Raw genomic sequence first — 20,527 nt, forward strand, 5'->3', positions numbered from 1 at the left:
GATAGTTAATTTGAGAAGATTGTGTACTCCATTTATCTCCTCACAGCTCCTTAGAGATGGGGGTCAGGGAACATTGTGCTCCATCCAGGGGCGTAGCACAAGATCCCGGGCCCTATGCATAGGCAGTCCTTATGGGCCCCCGTCCCGCCCCGCCCACCCCCCCCCCCCCCCACCCCCCACCCCACCCCACCCCACATAGTCTGGTCTACAGTCACTTAAATGATTTTTGCTTGAGAGAACATTTATTTTTAATATGCTTTATTACTTCTAGGCATAAATGAAATCTTAAACATGCCATTTTTGTTTTGTACATTAACAAAAAGCTCTATTCATAATAAAACACAAACTTGTCAGTTTTAAAACAAAACTTGTCACTAGTCAAAATGAAACAAATTCTATTGCTTGCATGCTAAAGCTTCCTCAAATGTATGATTTATACTGAAGTTTATTCCCCAGTAAATGCCCACTGGCGTGTTTTTTTGCTGGCGAAGTCATTGATGAGGTCCTGAAAGTCCATTTTTTTTGCCAATTGGCTTTCAATGGAGAGAAGAGCAAGACTGTTGAGCCTATCCTGGCACATTGTTGACCTCAAGTAGTTTTTAACAAATTTCAATTTGCTGAAAGCCCGTTCACCACCAGCAACAGTGACAGGTAGGGTGCAGAAAATCCTCAGTGCAATACAGATTTGTCCAAAAATGCTCTGTAGCTGCAGCTTGTATATGTCATTAAGGAGCTGAAGAGGGGACTGATTATGAGGAAATGTGGCCTTATGTATTGCTTTCAGGTGCAGCATTTCATCCTCAAATTCAGTTGTGAGGTCTTTGTGGTATATTCTTGTCAGAGCCCGGCATGTTACTTTTATCTCTTCTTCTGACATATCTGCAAACTTCAGAATCGGTGCAAATGTTTCACATATTGTGGCTGTGGTCTGGAACCTTGCACTTAAATCACTGATTATGTTGTCCATTACAACAAAAAATACCTTGTTTCTGAATAGAGTTGCAGCATTCTCTTCAGTTTCATCTTCCTGACTCTCATCTGGCATACATTTCCTTTTCCGTTTCCGCTTCTCTTCACCCTGAAATTGAGCAGGGATTTCCATGGCTTGGGCTACTAAGCAGGCCTCGGCAAGGAGTGAGTCCCATTCACAACGAAGATCCTTTATTTCCTCTTGCAGTGCCTTGATGTTTGCAGCCTCAATGTCCAAAGAAATATCCCCTGCCTGAAGAACCAGGTTACGATTTTCCATGCACTGTAGTACCTTTACCCACACAGTGAGTAGAACAACTGCATCAAATGTGTTGAAATATTTTTTTAGACCTTTTGCCTCAGACTTGGCATCATTTGTAAGGCTGCATGTGTCTAATACACATTGTAGTGCTACCAGAATAGAGGGGAGGTGAGTTGTCACGACTCGTACCGCAGCAATCCGGGCACCCCATCGAGTGTCAGAGAGACGATGAAGAGAGCATCCAGTTTTTTCCTTCAAGATTGCCCATCGCTCTGGACTAGCGCTAAAGAAATTGTAAAGGCGATTAACACTGCCAAACAATGTTGAGGCCTCAGGGCATGACTGAGCTGCGTGTACACCCACCAAATTAAGGGTATGGGAAGCACAGGGGGAGTACGTAGCAAGCGGGTTTTGTTTTAAAATCTGAGCTTGCACGCCTTTCACTTTCCCTGACATGTTGGCTCCATTGTCATAACCCTGTCCCCTACAGTCCTCTAATGGTATGCCCATGTCTTGCAATACTGCCTGAATCATTTCAGAGATTTCCCTCCCTGTCTTTTTATAAAAGTCTTCAAATAGACAGAATCTCTCGATTATCTTCCATACATCACTTTCTACATCTTGATGTACATATCTCAACAATAGCACATTTTGTTCAGTGTGAGAGATGTCTGGTGTTGAGTCACATATCACTGAGAAGTAAATTGCAGCTTCTCTTTCTGCCAGGATAGTGTTCAACACTCTTTTGCCACAGAGCTCAATGAATTCATTCTGCGTCTCAGGACTCAGATAGTGTGTTAACCTTGACCCCTCTTTCTTCTTTTCCCTTACTTTTTCCAAGTGCTCATGTAAAATGGGATCATAATATGCCAACAACTCTAAAGTGCCAAGAAAATGCCCATTGTGGACATCATCTAAATTAGAATTTTTGCCTCTGAATGCAAGGTTTCGTGATGCCAAATGAAGGGTCACATGCAAAAGCCTCTGTAGAATCAGCCTATTCTTCTCTATTTCTGCCAGTAGATGTCTTTGAAGGTGACCATCAACTCCAGTTCCTGCTAGTAATGAGTGCTGAAGGCTTTTCCATTTAACATAGCACTGCTTATGAGGCATGTTTGTCTCATGTTCTGGCAATTTGTTGTACATTCTTTGCCATTTAATGTGTGCTAATTTAACTCCATCCTTGCTGTTCAGGGCACTTCTTGACGGCTTTGTCAGCTCATGAGAGAACAGAAGGCATGGGATGCAATATAGAGCCTCTGCACTCTCACTATGAATAAGCCAGTCTCTTCTGATTTTTTCACGCCCGTTTGCTGACTTTACAAATTCAAGATAAATGGGAAATGGTTTCCCTTCCATATCTTTAGGTGGCACTTTGTTTGTTTTCTCTGTACCTTTACTTGCTAGCCTGCGTACTATGGTGTCTCTCTGATCATTCGTCAATTTATCTGGCCATAATCCTGGATCCTCTGGCAAAAACTGGTCTGAATTGCTCTGCCTACTTTCCAGTTCCTTATCTCTCATTTCCACACTGTGCTCAGAACAACACTCACGCTCCCTGCTCTCTTCACTTCCACCATCATCCTCAATCACATCTTCTCTATCATCTTTCTCTACACGAAGAATACATTAGATATTAACCTCTTATCCTAATTATTAACTAATATAATAAAACACACTACGATGTTAGTGTCACTTGACTTAACAGCTTTCAGTCAAAATGGCTAAACAAAATGGTTTGCTTTAATTTTGAACTATAATAGCTCACCTGGTCTCAAATCCGAAGAGGAGGATGAAGGGTCTGTTGCTACTCCACTCTCTGATGTGACAGTTTCTGAAACTGAGGGCCATGTGTTTCACAATGTTAAGATCTGCTTCTACTAAATCTGACATAAAAATAATGTTGACATTATATGTACAGGGGAAACTAAAAAAAATTGAATATTGTGCAAAAATTAATTTATTTCAGTAATTCAAAATTATCAAACAAAGGCTTGAAATATCTCACTTTACATGTAATAAAATATATTAGTTTCACCTTTTAAGTTGAATTACTGAAATAAATTTACTTTTGCATGGTATTCTAATTTTTCGAGTTTCACTGTGGCTACAGATGAGCTACCAAGCTACCTATGAGTGACACTGATTATTAGCCTAGGTTTTAGATATTATAGCCAATTAATTTAAAATTAAACATGTTTCAAATTAGGCTATTATAATGAAGTTTTGTATGCAAACAACATTATTAGTGTACAGTTTATTTATTTAGCCTTTACCTCAGATTACATATAACCAAATTATCATCTGAAAGTGTTTTTCTGCCAGAACATACATTTTCAGATGATAATTTGGTTATAGCCTACATGTAATCTGAGGTAAAGGCTAAATAAATAAACTGTACACTAATAATGCTGTTTGCATACAAAACTTCATTATAATAGCCTAATTTGAAACATGTTTAATTTTAAATCAATAGGCTATAATATCTAAAATTAGCAATAATAGGCTAATCAGTGTCACTCATAGGTAGCTTGGTAGCTCTGTAGCTACAGTGAAACTAGACAAATTAAAAAAATTCTGCTCTTTCATTGGGTTGTCTCAGTTCATTTTTAGCACTAACGATCGCGGAGATATTCAAGCAGTTTAGCACTATAAATTTCGTGTTCTGGTTTGTGCTCACCTTTCTTTGAAAAGAAGTCAGTAACCAATTGTTTCCCCTCATTTTGTTTTCTTTCCTTCTCCTGTCTTTCCTTTCTTTTTTGGTGGCCTGACTTAGCTTTCTTTGAGAAAGACATTTCTTCAGCGCTCAACGAGATGCCGCTCAACTAACATTTACAAAATGCGTGCAGATGGACTAAACCATTTGGCGCATTAGCAAGGGGTGGGACCATAAGACCGTCAATCAATCAATCAACCAAGTTATTTAGTTAATACACTAACTTTACATTTCATCTGACATTCGTTATGAAATTTAATTAGGAAATGAAAATATCAAGGTAAAATAAAATATGTTCCAGACTTTTCAAGGGCCCTCTCTCCCCTTGGGGCCCTGGTAATCAGTACTGGTTTTACCCCCAGTCCGACGCCCCTGGCTCCATCCATCGCTCTCGCTCTCTGTCTGCCATTTAAGGTGCGTTCTCTCCAAGGAGGTTTGAAATACCTGAAGAAAGCTATTCTTTAGCATTCCTATTAATCCCAATACTGGTTGCTAAGCTTGCATGCATGACCCACCCCCCATTGAGTATGTGGTTGAAAAATCTGTTTTTCCAACTGGAGCTAACTGGCCCATTAATCTATTAATCGACCAGGCATATATACACTCACCGGCCACTTTATTAGGTACACCTGTCCAACTGCTCGTTAACACTTAATTTCTAAGCAGCCAATCACATGGCGGCAACTCAGTGCATTTAGGCATGTAGACATGGTCAAGACAATCTCCTGCAGTTCAAACCGAGCATCAGTATGGGGAAGAAAGGTGATTTGAGTGACTTTGAACGTGGCATGATTGTTGGTGCCAGAAGGGCTGGTCTGAGTATTTCAGAAACTGCTAATCTACTGGGATTTTCACGCACAACCATCTCTAGGGTTTACAGAGAATGGTCCGAAAAAGAAAAAACATCCAGTGAGCGGCAGTTCTGTGGGCGGAAATGCCTTGTTGATGCCAGAGGTCAGAGGAGAATGGCCAGACTGGTTCGAGCTGATAGAAGGGCAACAGTGACTGAAATAACCACTCGTTACAACCGAGGTATGCAGCAAAGCATTTGTGAAGCCACAACACGCACAACCTTGAGGCGGATGGGCTACAACAGCAGAAGACTCCACCGGGTACCACTCATCTCCACTACAAATAGGAAAAAGAGGCTACAATTTGCAAGAGCTCACCAAAATTTAACAGTTGAAGACTGGAAAAATGTTGCCTGGTCTGATGAGTCTCGATTTCTGTTGAGACATTCAGATGTTAGAGTCAGAATTTGGCGTAAACAGAATGAGAACATGGAACCATCATGCCTTGTTACCACTGTGCAGGCTGGTGGTGGTGGTGTAATGGTGTGGGGGATGTTTTCCTGGCACACTTTAGGCCCGCTTAGTGCCAATTGGGCATCGTTTAAATGCCACGGCCTACCTGAGCATTGTTTCTGACCATGTCCATCCCTTTATGGCCACCATGTACCCATCCTCTGATGGCTACTTCCACCATGTCACAAAGCTCTAATCATTTCAAATTGGTTTCTTGAACATGACAATGAGTTCACTGTACTAAAATGGCCTCCACAGTCACCAGATCTCAACCCAATAGAGCATCTTTGGGATGTGGTGGAACGGGAGATTCGCATCATGGATGTGCAGCCGACAAATCTGCGGCAACTGTGTGATGCCATCATGTCAATGTGGACCAAACTCCCTGAGGAATGCTTCCAGCACCTTGTTGAATCTATGCCACGAAGAATTGAGGCAGTTCTGAAGGCAAAAGGGGGTCCAACCCGTTACTAGCATGGGGTACCTAATAAAGTGGCCGGTGACTGTATATATATATATACAACATGATTCGCCACATAATACTAGTGATAGACCGATATCAGTCTGTCACTAAGTGGTGAATCATGCAAACTTGTTGATGCATTGCTCTAAGGCCCTGTTTACACCTGGTATTAAGATGCATTTTGATCGATCGGATCACAAGTAGACGAGGAAGACACTTTCCTGTTTACACCTGGTGTCTCTTTTGTCCACTTTCAAACACTTCTGTCCTGATTTCTTCGAGGGGAGGGTCTATGGACGGTACAATTGTCAAAATAAGCTCACGCAATTAACATATGAACGCGCCTGAAGACGACAGAGAAACATACGGAGATCACCAGCTTTCGTTTCTGCTCTACAGCCGCAAGACCAGCCGAACACTGAGTGTTAGAAATCAGGAATAGTGAGAGAACATTGTGCTTGGTACGTTATTCGTCTTCAAACCAAACTTGGGTCTCCAGTCAAAAAACTTTAAATCCCGTCTGGCTAGCGCGCTTCCCGTAATGAGCATTAGGTCAGTAGGCGGAGAGTTGCCGGTCTTTTGTGTCTGTTTGAATGCATTCGACCAAATGATTGTTTACACTACGAAAGCAATCCAGTCGAATGTGTTTTCGACTACCTCTGGAAGTGGACAAGCTGAAAACGTTTTAGACCCGTTTACACCTGTATTTAGCATCGTCCACTTGTGATCCAATCGATCAAAACGCATCTTAATACCAGGTGTAAACAGGGCCTAAAAAGTGTAAGTTGCTACAAGGTGAGGACATTTCTGAACAAATGATCATGATGGGCAACATTAGAAGCTGTGGGTTATTTATAGATGAACTGTAAACTAAAATAATGAAGTTAAACCTTTCTCCGATCAGCTGAACATGGTAATAATTTGTAGGAACAATTGTTTAAACTAGAGGACTGACGCTTTGTTGACCTGCATAATAATACCGGTGAATCTTTTCTCTTCTTCCAGTGCTGTTCTCCTGGGGCTTGTTTTAAAACGATGCTATTATGAGCTCTAATATCACAGCAGACACTTGATCTCAAAGCTCAACCCTCATTTGGGGGATGTTTGTGAGTGCCTGATTGGAGGCATGAATGAATCATGTGGAAGGCCTTCATAAAATCCATAGACTTGAGTATGTGCTCATCATTTAAACATGAGGTGGGTTCCTGTCTTTGAGAGCATGACGTCTAATGCCATTAAATGCAGTGTGATTCCTATGTTCATTTATACTCCTGTTTAAATTTGGGATGTGCAAAGCTACGAACCCATTGCAAAATCTGCGAAATTTCTTTCGCTCTCACAACAGGAATTCGCCAAACAACAATGGCCGCACCTTAAGAATTAGTTAGGATGATCGACCAGTCGCCCACCAATACTTCCAGTAGCAGAGATCGCTTAAGAACAACCCAGAGACAAGTCAGCTAAAGTGACTGCATAATCATAAATCCTGATTATTTCTGATCTGGGTTTTTGCTCAGCGATGAGGAAGATGATGCTTCATGACATCCGAAAAACAATCCTTTTGGAATTTAAAGCTCGTCTATGTAGGAGTTTGATTTTCAGACGTCTTGAAGGATCACCTTCTTCATGGCTGTTAAGGTCAAGGAACAGGTAAGACAGAAGATGAAGAATAGTGAGAGAGAAAGGCTTTAATGGAGACTGTCAAAATAGATCAGGGAATGAGAGCAGGGGGATGGGGAGATCTTTCCTTCGCTCTCTCTCTTTCTTGCTCTCTCTCTCTCTCTCTCTCTGTCTGTGTCCTGGTTTTGTTTGATTGATTCCTAGGTGTTTTAGTCTTTAAACAGCTTGGCCTTTCTCACTTATTTGTAGTCTTTTTTTTTTTTTTGCTCCTGTAACACAATCACGCTTAACTATATCAACTCACACGTGTGTAATATGGATATGGATTATAATAATGCTTCTGTGTTCTTTAACTGCTTTGCAGATGCTGGTTTACTTGTAGCTGCTGTTAGTAGTTGTCCAGCTATTGAGCTGATGTTTCTGGTCACAGGTGTAACTTTGTCCAGAATGATACGTTGTATTTTTCACCAAACTTATTTTAGTCTACTTTTCTCTCATTCACACCTCTGGATTTAATCTTTCTCTACTTATTATTTTTTATACAGCAATAATCAAAAATGGTATAATATATGGACTGCCGTGCCGTTTTAAAAATACATAGATAATTATTTTAAGAAAGTAAGAAAACCTTTTTTACTTAGTCATCATGAAATCAATTGGAATATTGGAATTTTGCAATATAAATTATTTATCTGTGTATATATATATATTTTTTTTTATTCATGTGCCCTCATCATCTTATTAAAGTTATTAAAATAACTTCCCCCTCCCTCTTGCAGCATCTCTTCTCTTCTCTGATGATGTGTTTACTGGCGTGAGGGCGGGGCAACCTGTCACTCACATCAGATCGACCAATAGCAAACCACAACCAACCACAATCATCCAATCAATTCCCCTCCCTTGTTTTCAGTTTTACATCACAATAGAGAAGACAAGACAAACGCAACTTTCGTTTCATGCTGACTTGAGAATTAAATATTTAAAAAAAAAAGAAACATTTTAAAACCCTCCCGCCTAATTGCCATCTTCCTTTAAAATATGTGCAACTCAATTCATTTCTTTTTTTCTCTCTATCTCAATTGCTTAGCTGTGTGATTTATTCTTTCTCAAGGTTAAATTTTCTCCTTTCTCAGTTTTGCAGAGACACCTACATGTAAGTCATTGATAGGTTGATTTCCTGAGAAGTATAAACACTTTAATAACATGACAGCTCTGTTTGTTTGAACAGATCCGCACTGCAACATTGCCTCAACCAATGGGTGTGAGTTTGGGGTGGGAATATCTGTTTGGCTGAACTGTAAGAAATGGGTGGGGAAACCTGTTTCCAAATTATTTTATCAATATTTTTGCAGTTTTGTTTGGTGCCAATAGTGGTGCAGAAATGACACACTGCAGCTTTAAGCAGTTTAACCCTTCATGCCTTTGATTTTCACTAGAACACTGCACACCAATACGCTGATAACTCACAAAAATCAGCTTATTGAAATAACCCATTGGCCCGGTTTACATGCAAACCAGTTTAAATCCACAGTAAGGACGCGTTCCTGTCACATATCACACATGCGCACTTCAATGCAGGTTAATGCGTCTACATGCCGGGATAAATCGGGGTAAAAATCAAGCTGTGTCGCTGTCGACCAAGTTAATACTTAAGCCGTTTATGACTTCACTCCAATAAAGGAAAACGTTGGGCATTAGCATGACCATATGCATTGTTGACTTATTAATTAAGCATAATCGGGGTAAGAGCGTGCATGTAAACGTGCTCGTGATGATGAGCGTCAGCATGCGTCATGCCGGCGTCTGCATCTCCAGACGTCAGGGTGTCTCTGCTCCACGGAGACCTCCACAATTAGCCCTGTGACGAACAGCTTATTCAAGGGGAGATGACCGCTTTTATTTGCACAGATTGTTGATTGTTTGTCATATTTTAGAGGTTTTTTTGTGAACGATTTTTAGTTTGGTAGCTTCTAGTTTTCCTTTACATTTCACATGTTTTTCATGTAATATCTCATCAGCAGATGCATACATTAAATGTCACTTTCATCAGCTGTTGCATGTATGGTTTTGTTTGCTATACTAACCGGAGTGAACCGAAGCAGTCCGTTTATTCAATGAACCATACTTTAAGCAGACTCTGTGTAACTCTGAGTTAAACTCCAGAGAAAGTTCAAGTTCCTTCTTGTTTGCTTATTAACTTGTTTCGTTGAATGATGAATCCATTTTTGTAAATGATTGCCAAGTAGAAGTTATGATTTTACATTGAACTGTTGTTGTTTTATTGAAAGCCCATTTTGCCAGTGGTGAACCCTGTTAAAGTGACACGTTTGTATGTAATAATGTAATGTAGTAATAATGTAATGTAACAATAATGTGAATAAAGCAACCGCTGAAGACGAACACCAGCAAAGAGTTCAGGCCTAGCAGAAGATCAGACATCAACACATGAAAGCACCTCAGGTTTGGCGGTTGAGCTTAATCTAATTGCACCACGGGGAAATACGTCTTTTGGTGTGTGATAGGGATCAGAGCGCTCTCTCTTGTGTTGGCATTGGCTCTGAACTGCTTCCCGGACAGCTCAGGGTAGGTTGTTATTTGTTCAGTTCAGGGATGAGGCAGATCGCAAGCATGCAGCGATGAACCGGACCCTTTTCCTCAGCAGTCAGCACATGATTCACGGATGAGTCTGATCGATGACTGTCCGCCTGCTGCTCTCAGAGGAGGGTCCGATCACAATGAGTGGGCTTGTGTGGTAAAGTGGCAGGGCCGTCGACACGTGGGCTTGAATCACAGCGGCCCGCTGCTTTTGTTCTTGTTTGGCTGTGAGTCGAGGGGCTTTTGGGGTCTGACTAAAGTGGTAGACATGCTCAGACTCTGTGTGTGTGTGTGTTTTTGTATTGTGTGAGTCTCTTCACGTCACTGGCTCATTTCCTGCCTGGTCCACACCAAAAGGAAAGAAGTGACCTCACAACAACCCGGTTGTGTGTATTGTTTTGTTGCTGGCGACTGGCGTATGTTTTGCGGTTGTGTGAAATTCAAGTCTTAAAATCACTCTTTTGTCTTCTGTGAGCTCCTGAATAGTTTGTGGTTGCTTCCTGCGAGTGAACGGTTGGTCCTTTGCTGGGGATTTTGGAATGAAAGCGTAAAAATGATTTTTCTCCCCGGGAGTGGGTTTGAACCAGGCCTTTTCCACTGTCCGCTTAGCTTATGTTTCCTTATTTGGACTGGAATAGTACACTTGATCTTGTAATCGGTTGCCTTCAGTGCAGGGCTATGCATGTTTGTGTGTTTTTTGGCAAGTTTCTGTGTTTTCGAATGTGAGTGAATTAATGAAACTGACGATTCATCCTTGATAAATCACCCATTCAGCGAGTCCGATTTACGGTTAACGTCTTGTGCGTAAACAGACTCGTCTGTACCATTGAGGAGCGTTTTTGATTTACTGAAGGCTGTGTTGTGTGGTCTGAGTACTTGTGTTAGCGCGGGACACATTAAGTGTTGCAGTTGTGAGTAACTGTGTCAGGCATGCGCTTGGCATTGCAACTATGTCCCATGTGTTTATATTTGGACTCCGGTCTCTATTCAACCTCACTTTGATGTTCCACAGATGGAATTTGTTGGAAATGTTATGAGTTCTACCGTCTTTTGCTAACAAAAGTTGTGGAAAGTAGCTAAGTCGCTCAATGTTTTCTACAGAAGTCTGTTTTTGCACCTACACTACCGTTCAGAAGCATGGTGGTGGTTTTATTTATTTATTTATTTTTGTGTGTGAAATATTGACAATTTTATTCTAGGATGCATTAAATTGATCAAAAGTGACAGTAAAGCCATTTGTAATGTTATAAAATAATCCTATTTCAAATAAATGTAATTTCCAACATGGATATAAAAATTAGGGCCGGAACTCGATTAAAAAAATTAATCTAATTAATTAGAGGCTTTGTAATTAGTTTTATCGAAATTAATCGAATTTTAATCGCATAAATATTTGACCTGAGAACAGTGAGAAGTAATTTTTTTCACATGGATTTTTAGTATACCATTGAATAATGACTGCATACATAAGCTTAAGCAACAAAATATTGTTTATTTTTGTTCAACCAGGTCCAGCAGACCAGGGCAATTTTTGCCATTAAGTGTTGCAATAGCATATTGCTACACTACACTAATAGCAATAGCGAATTCCTTGTTGCATAGCTTGCACACAACCATGCTCTTATCGACGCTTTCATCCGTTCGTTGTTTGTAACAACATTTCCCAGCCACCGGCCGCGATATTTTTTTCCACAGGATGGTAGGGGAAGACTCATGAATATTCATTAGGGAACTCATCCCTGATTGGTCTTAACCCCAGTGACGGGTAGGTTTAGGGGCGGGGTTAGGGGGTAGGTCATCAGACCCCCAGTGACGGGTAGGTTTAGGGACGGGGTTAGGGGGTATGTCATCAGACCCCCAGTGACGGGTAGGTTTAGGGGCGGGGTTAGGGGGTAGGTCATCAGACCCCCAGTGACGGGTAGGTTTAGGGGCGGGGTTAGGGGGTAGGTCATCAGACCCCCAGTGACGGGTAGGTTTAGGGGCGGGGTTAGGGGGTAGGTCATCAGACCCCCAGTGACGGGTAGGTTTAGGGGCGGGGTTAGGGGGTAGGTCATCAGACCCCCAGTGACGGGTAGGTTTAGGGGCGGGGTTAGGGGGTAGGTCATCAGACCCCCAGTGACGGGTAGGTTTAGGGGCGGGGTTAGGGGGTAGGTCATCAGACCCCCAGTGACGGGTAGGTTTAGGGGCGGGGTTAGGGGGTAGGTCATCAGACCCCCAGTGACGGGTAGGTTTAGGGGCGGGGTTAGGGGGTAGGTCATCAGACCCCCAGTGACGGGTAGGTTTAGGGGCGGGGTTAGGGGGTAGGTCATCAGACCCCCAGTGACGGGTAGGTTTAGGGGCGGGGTTAGGGGGTAGGTCATCAGACCCCCAGTGACGGGTAGGTTTAGGGACGGGGTTAGGGGGTAGGTCATCAGACCCCCAGTGACGGGTAGGTTTAGGGGCGGGGTTAGGGGGTAGGTCATCAGACCCCCAGTGACGGGTAGGTTTAGGGGCGGGGTTAGGGGGTAGGTCATCAGACCCCCAGTGACGGGTAGGTTTAGGGGCGGGGTTAGGGGGTAGGTCATCAGACCCCCAGTGACGGGTAGGTTTAGGGGCGGGGTTAGGGGGTAGGTCATCAGACCCCCAGTGACGGGTAGGTTTAGGGGCGGGGTTAGGGGGTAGGTCATCAGACCCCCAGTGACGGGTAGGTTTAGGGGCGGGGTTAGGGGGTAGGTCATCAGACCCCCAGTGACGGGTATGTTTAGGGGCGGGGTTAGGGGTAGGTCATCAGACCCCCAGTGACGGGTAGGTTTAGGGGCAGGGTTAGGGGGTAAGTCATCAGACCAATCAGGGATGAGTTCAATAATGAATATTCATGAGTCTTCCCCTACCATCCTGTGAAAAAAAATATCGCCCACCGGCCAACCAAAGCGATCTCGTCAGCTTCATCGTCATGAACGCTAGTTGGTGCGCCAGTATAATCGGTCCGCCGAAACTCATCCAGTGAGAAACGTTCCGCGGGGCAAAAATAAGTGCGATTAAAAATTTTTTTTTTGTGTAATTAATTAACGCGTCAAAGTGTGTAATTAATTAATCTTAATTAACGCGTTAAAGTCCCGGCCCTAATTAGTGCCAGATCAGTATATTAGAATGATTTCTGTAGTGACACTAAAGACTGAAGTAACAATGCTGAAAATTCACTGAAATAAATTACATTTTAAATATAAAATATAATAAGATAGTAGAAAATTCTAATAATATTTCACAATATACCTGTTTTTACTGTATTTTAGTCAAATAACAATATACTATTTTTGTTACTTTTTTTATTATTTGTATTATTATTATTTTATTAAAATGTTTGTCTTTAACTAAAGGTCATCATATAAACATCCAGCGAGTCAGATGCTCTGATTCAGTGAGTAATTCATTAGACTGATGATTCAAACCAGTAATAGACAGTCGTCTTTTTGTTCTTCAAACTCTGAAGTCTTTGACTAATTCTTTAAAAGATCTGATTCATAATAATCATTTGTTCATGAATCAGACACTGGCTGGGCTGTATGTTTTTGAGTGTTGTCAGCGAAGACAATTTATGAACTAATTATGGTCTGAATATTATAATTATATGTTGTGTTTATATACATTTTTTAATTATTACGAACTATTGTCTTTATCTCTATTATATTTATATGTAATCTCACATAATTTATTTTTCTGTGCCGCTGAATATACAACAGTGATGCAGCAAAAATTGGTTTACCAATACCATAGTGTTCCATGGAGATGCCGATATGTTAATTGTTCAGTAATTTCATGGTATATATTAGTACCATTATATATCAAAATACCATTGCTATGATATGGTACCATGACTAAGCGCATATATAATATGTATGTGGCCTTCATATATCGTCACATTTATGTCCAGGTCACCTCATTGTCACGCAGCGCCGCTGTGTGTGGCATCAGAGAGATGCAGATGAGGTGTGGTGGTGTGTGTGTGTTGGAGAAGCGTGTGTTGTGTGTCTGAGAGGAAGAGAGAGGGGCGTATTGCGCCTCTGATCCTGTGTGTGATTAAAGAGAGACCCTTTTCTGTCAGCAAGTCTCCTGTTTCCCTCCCCCACCTGCCAGCCCTCCACACACACCTTCACCGAGACCTTCACGCAAACACAGACTCTTCCAGGAAGAGCATTGTTAACATACCTGTTGAGAAATGTACTGGGAAAGTCATGTGTCCTCTGTCTAACGTTGCATGTAATTGCAGCCAGTGTCATTTTATGGTACGTTGTTCTTGTCACGTGACATGGCCTGACTGCAGTGTGATTCAGTTTTTTTTAGTTGTGGTGTTGAAGAAGAAAAAAGAAAATGCATTTTTCAGGTATCTAACAGCTGTATCAAGTATTTAATTTTATCCAGAAATAAAAAATAATAATACAAAAATCTGTGTAAACTAATGCACAAACCAATTTTTTTGAAACCTGTGTTGTTGTCAAGTAAAATTAAAAAAGTTAGTAAATAATAATAAAATATAAATATTGATGAAAAACTTAAATGAAACTTAGAAATGTTGCCTTAGCAACTAATTGAAAAGTTTTTAGTTGAAATACAAAAATTACAAAAACAAAAACTGAAATAAAAATGAATTATAGCTGTATAGAAGTGTACAAAAAAAAAAAAATTCAAAAAATAAAAGCACAAAATAACACAATTTTAAATGTGACCTAAACATGTATAATGAAAGCTAATTCAAAATATGAATGCTATAATATTACTAAAATCTAGTGTTTGGCACATCCAATTTTTAAATGTACCTGTTTACATTCATTAATTACATATAATAAATGTGACCGTTCAAAAGCAGCCACTTGTCACGTAGCCATTTGTAACGACTGATCCAAAACGCATCACGTTATAATGATATATCATCATCTAGATAATCAAATAGCATTTAGTTATTTCGTAGCAGTGGTAGTTACACTAGCAGGCCAATCAGCTTGTGGTATGCAAATCTTTTCGGCTAACCGGTTAGCTTATGAAGTGAACCAACTAAAAAAGCATATAATACGACCAGTTATAGCTTCTGATTATAGAATATGAAATGCGGCTTATAATTTATGCACACATTTAATTATATATCATAAATGTGTGCATCAAGGGTTTTTGCTCTTTAAAGGGGGGGTTTACTGCTTTTTTTCTTTGCATGATTGTGTTTATGGGGTGCAATGTAACATGTATTCGTGGTTTTTCTTTTTTTTAAAGTCTTATTTTTCATAAATTTCACCTTTATTGTAAGCCTCTTTCTCCTCTGTCATTTGAACGACCGGTTGACTTCCTGATTCTATGAAACCACTCCCTCAGAAACAGGCAGTGGGCTCAGATTGGTTAGTTTGGGCCGGTGTGTTGTAATTGGCTAAACTGCGTAGCGCACATTGTCCGGAACCGTCACGCCCCTTACCTTTACGGGCGTGAGTTTCATGTGCTCCGGTTAATGTAAATAATGGTGTCGATACTGCCGTATCAGTTTGAGCCCGAATCAGACCCAGAAAGCGGCGATGAAGAGTCAAACAGAACCTCCCCAAACACGGCTGTTACAAAACGTTTCTGAATGGTACGTTTTTGAATTATTATTATTCTATTCTTCTATTATTACATAAGAAGTTTGATACCCTGTTATACTTGAAAATGCTACTGCTGCTTGTTAGCTTTTTGAGATATGTTTTTATCTTGATTAAACATTTAATACAAATGATTACATGAGTAATACAGTTTTTAGCAATAGTTTCTTGTGGAATCCGACATTGAATTGTTGGAGATTCTGGAAGCTGTCTTCAGTGAAATGTGCCGCACAAAGAGCTAAATTACGATTGTAATTGTCAGAAACATTACCAAACATAAATTTTAGCCATTGTTGACGAACTACAGCGTCCGTAGGAAGCCCGAACACAGAAGACCTAACAGCTGGATGAAAATAACACACTTTCGACGGCATGGCTAGCTCTCCCCTGTAACTCTTCCTCTTCGGCAAAGCCGCAGAAATATGGCCATGCCCTTTTTTGCGTATTCCGGAGGGAGGGTTGATGCAAATGTATGGGTTAGTGACGTCTAAAACCCAGCTGTAGTCCCAATCGAGTCGTTTTTGTAGGCATTTACACTTCCTGATTTTTAAAAGACGATATCTCTGCTTACATTGAACTTTCAGCGCTGCAACTTTGCAGATACTGTTCATGCACCAACAGCAACATTACACACTATTTAAAATGAAAAAAGTGAAATGGTAATCAACCACCCCTTTAAAGTTCTTTTAGTGAATAGAATCGGGATCCTTTGGGATCTGAGATCTTGCAAGACACCAGTACTTGTTTTGACATCCCTAATTTGAATATTTTACATTGAGGTTGGAATGAAGTGGAGATCCATTCAATCTGTTTAATAAAAGCATCCTAATGATCTTATTGTAAACGATTTATCCATGCTGGTTTCTTTCTTTATAAATGATTTATAATAAATGCTGCTACATTCCATTATAAAACAAGAATTGGTCATCTGTTCATCAATTGGATCTGCCTACAACCGATGGATAAACCCGAGTCTCCACCCACCCTATGATTCCCCCCCCAATAATCCCGTACTCAGATGTATTTTTTATTTATTTTATTATTCAGTATTAACAATATAATACAACAACATCTGTTTATGCCAGGGTTGATTCACAAAATACACTACTAAAACAGACATACAAGACAAACAATAACCATTAAATTAAATTAAATTAAAAATAAAACAAGACCAAATTACATAAAAGGATGCAAATTAAACATATTTAGAGAGTACAAGATCGGTCTTAATAGCCTATCTATTTTTAAGACCTCTTACAGTGGTGTGATATTGTTTTAGCTCTGCTAAAAGGTGTTCAAAATTTGGTTTGGACTCTGCCCATTTCTTCTTATTAATATGGAATTTTCCTAAGATTAAAAACAATTGGACAAAAAAAGAAAAATCCTTATCTGTTCCACCATCTTCAAAGTAAATAAACACATCTTTTGCCCTCAATGTTAAAGTTTGTCCAGTTTTACGTCTTATATAGTTTTCAACATCTCTCCAAAATATCTTACTGTATGTACAGTCATAAAACAGATGACAAATTGTTTCATCATATTTACCACAAAAGGTACAGGAATATTCAATATCAATTTTAAATCTCTCTAAAGTTTTCTATGCTGCCCGGGTATATTCTATGTACAATTTTATAAGACCGTACTCAGATGTATATCACAATATGGAAGAAATGATCTGTCTCTACTTGCGTCAAATCTCGACTTAAAATAACTTGAAAACGAAACACCAGCAGAACATTTCAGATTGCAAGCGGCATGACGTCACTTTCAAGCTGGTCCTGCTATGAAGACTAAGCCTGGCATGAAGGGAAGTACACACTTCGCTCGTGAGACTTTCTGCACACGCTCCTCTTTCATCCTGCCCTCACATGCTCCATATCTGGCCCGTAAGCATGTGACTACATGCAATGTGTGCTGCTTTTTTGCGTCCTTATAAAACAGAGGCTCCCGTGATTCTCTTCTGCCCGGGCGGTTTATGCATGATGATCTAGAGGTCAGTGTCTCTGCTGCCCAGACTCAAAGCTTCACCTCCATGCCAACATCAGCATGTTTTAGGGTCACTGGAGCAGGTCAGCATGATGCTAAGAGACTTTTCATGTTTCCAGAGCTTGAGTGTGGTTTTAATCTGCTTCACATCTTCAAGTAAAGCAGAAGTGAAGTTAGTCAAATGTTGTTCTTCTCTGGTGTCTGGTTGTGGGGGGTGGGAATGTTTTTTTAATCTCCTTAAAAGTTGTGAAGGTCTTTCAGCAAGACGATGTCAGCATAGACATTTAAAGGGGTGCCCTTTTCACAAGATAAGACATAAGTCTCTGATGTCCCCAGAGTGTGTATGTGAAGTTTTAGCTCAAAATACCCCACAGATATTTTCATATATCATGTTAAAATTGTCCCTTTAAATGCAAATGAGCTGCTGCTCCCGGCACAGGGGGCGGAGCTTCAACAGCTTGTGTCCTTTTACCTCACACACACATGCACTGAACATTTCAAAAGCCTTTTATGTTCAAACCGGAGTCAGACAAAGATGGAGAGACTTAAGAAGAGGTGACACCATGTAGAATGCAACAGGACGTTTCTGAATGGTTAGTTAATGAATTTATGTAGCTTATGTGTAGTTATTCTGTCTATAGTCTACATATTCTGTCATGATAATCTATAAATCGCGTTCCGGGGGGCGGGGTTTATGTAAATTCTAGGGTTTGTGATGTCACTAACCCGGGAGGAATGCTGTGTAGTTCCTACCAGCCGCGTGTTGTAGTCCTTAAAAAGCAATTTCTTTCAAATAAAAGATCTCCCTTTGCTTTGAACTTTGAGCGTCGTAACTTTGCAGATGTTCTTTACGTTCAAACAGCAACACTACACACTAACTAAAGTTAGAAAAGTGAAATCATAATCAACCACCCCTTTAATTTAAATTAAAACAAAGTACGCTGTTATTCAATAGGCAGCTGACTTAAAGCTGCAGTAGGGAGTTTTGAGAAAACGTTGACTTAGCCTGAAAATTTGAACAAGCACAACTTACAGGTCCCACCCCCTTGCTCTCTGCTGCGCTACAGCCCTCCCTCCACAGCTCGTCCTCCACAGCGGAGCCTGTCGTGAACGCGCAGGCTAGTAAACAGGGCCACCGCTAACAGCGGATAAAAAGTTATATGGCACATTCACTAATAGGGACTAAACGTCAATAATATGCTTTACATTGACTATGGCCTGCCCATACTTTGACTACAAACTTGGTCCTCAAATCATTATGTATTTTGCAATAGCCTACATGTAACTTTATAACGTTGCACTCTTTCTATAAGTTATAAATAGCTAGTAAGATAACGTTAATATAACGGTAACTAACGTTACAGCATGTAAGTAATTATTCTAGCGATATATAATGCTAGATAAGGTGTGCTACATTATTTCAGCAACATGACAAGCCAGTGAATTAGCAGGTTTCAATTGTTGCTTAGCAGAGTGCGTGACATTTTATCTACATGTTATGCGGCTCGAGTTTTGACACCGAGTCGATGGGCTCTGTGTAATTCTTTCTTTTTCGCTTGTTTATCGTCATCAGTCTTTTTCCTTTTACCTCTTTGTTTTATGAGCAGGTGTCACTCGAGAATTGGCAGTTTAGGTTGTTTCTCCGTCATAAGCACAGCTGCAGCACGCCGGCAATCTTGAGTTTGAATGACGGCTCTCGCTGTGCATGAGAGGGGTGTGATCAGCGCGTACTCGAGCGTGACTGACACTGCTAAGACACTCCTCCTGGCTCTGATTGGTTGTTTCTGACCGGGAGCGTGTATTTCTTGCAAATGGCAATAGGACTACTGAGAGGAGCCAGAGGAGCTTGATTTTTACACAGATTATCTGTCTCATATTCTACTGTCAGGACATAATGACAGTTTTAGCAAATACATGTTTTCAAAAGTTACCTACAGCAGCTTTAAGGCATCATTTATCTATCATGGAAGTGGAACCTCAAGTGAGAGTTTGTTTTTAGCATGTTTCTAAGCTAATGATCACATAATGAGCATACAAATGCACAGCACTCTCAAATATTGGGTAAAGTAATCATTTTGTAAGTACATTTCATCAGGGGCAAAGCACTGATGGTGCAAGGACCATCATTTTTCAAATTTTAATTACATTTTTAAAACTTGTTTGAAATTGTATTTAAAGGGATACTTCACCTCTGGAAAGATGAATGTTTATTTAAAATGGGTCATTTATGTAGAAGAAATGTGAAATTATTTTTGAATTAGGAGTTTTCTAGACTGAGAAAAGACAGAAAATGTATTTTTGGCTTATGTGGATGAAAGACAACAACTCCCAGAATGCACTTGCTTCGCTGCCCTAGGAGGCCACGCCTACCGGTAACAGAGCGCAGATGTTAAACAACAAGTCTAGGCTACTAGTGGCTCGAAAATGTGTTTCGAGAATGCCCAAAATGTCCGGGATTCGGCTTTTGCGTTCTACAGTCGCCATTCATCATGTTTACTGTGGCGAGCAGGACGAGTGAGGGCCGCGGGAGACCGGCGCGAGGCCGGTGGCGTGATTACCGATGAGCGACACCTGTGAGACGCACCGGTCTCGTATCTCTCACGGAGGAGCGGGAAATTTCTTAGCAATGTTAAAACGCACATCAACCGATCACTTGTTTAGCGTTCATGTAAACACTACATTCAGATTCACCAATCGGAATGAATTCAGTTAGATTGAAACAAAAGGTGTGCATGTAAACAATGAATGGCGACTGCACAAAGCAAAAGCTGAATCCCGGACATCGACAGCCGGACATGTCCGGGAGAAAGAGGATGGTAACCCCTACTACTCAGCTTTCTCCACAGAACAAGAGCCATAGCTTAGCTTCCAAAAAAAGATGGCTGACACTATGTGTACATTCTGTGAGTGAGATCCCTCTATGGGCGGGTGAGAACATGCGGGACAGCCTCTACTACTGACTGTAGTCTTTAGCCTCTGGCCAAAAAATCGTCCGATGACGCAAAATGACGATTT

At 40.7% G+C, this 20,527-nt stretch overlaps 1 protein-coding gene across 9 annotated transcripts in view; it reads left to right on the forward strand.

Moving 5' to 3' along the window:
* Positions 1 to 20,527, forward strand: part of trioa (trio Rho guanine nucleotide exchange factor a) — a 134,269-nt gene that overhangs the window by 8,123 nt on the left and 105,619 nt on the right. The gene's annotated exons all lie outside the window — the stretch shown is intronic.

Source organism: Rhinichthys klamathensis, unplaced genomic scaffold, assembly GCF_029890125.1.
Source record: "Rhinichthys klamathensis goyatoka isolate OS25496 unplaced genomic scaffold, OSU_Roscu_1.1 h1tg000060l_1, whole genome shotgun sequence".
In the NCBI taxonomy this organism is placed as follows: domain Eukaryota; kingdom Metazoa; phylum Chordata; class Actinopteri; order Cypriniformes; family Leuciscidae; genus Rhinichthys; species Rhinichthys klamathensis.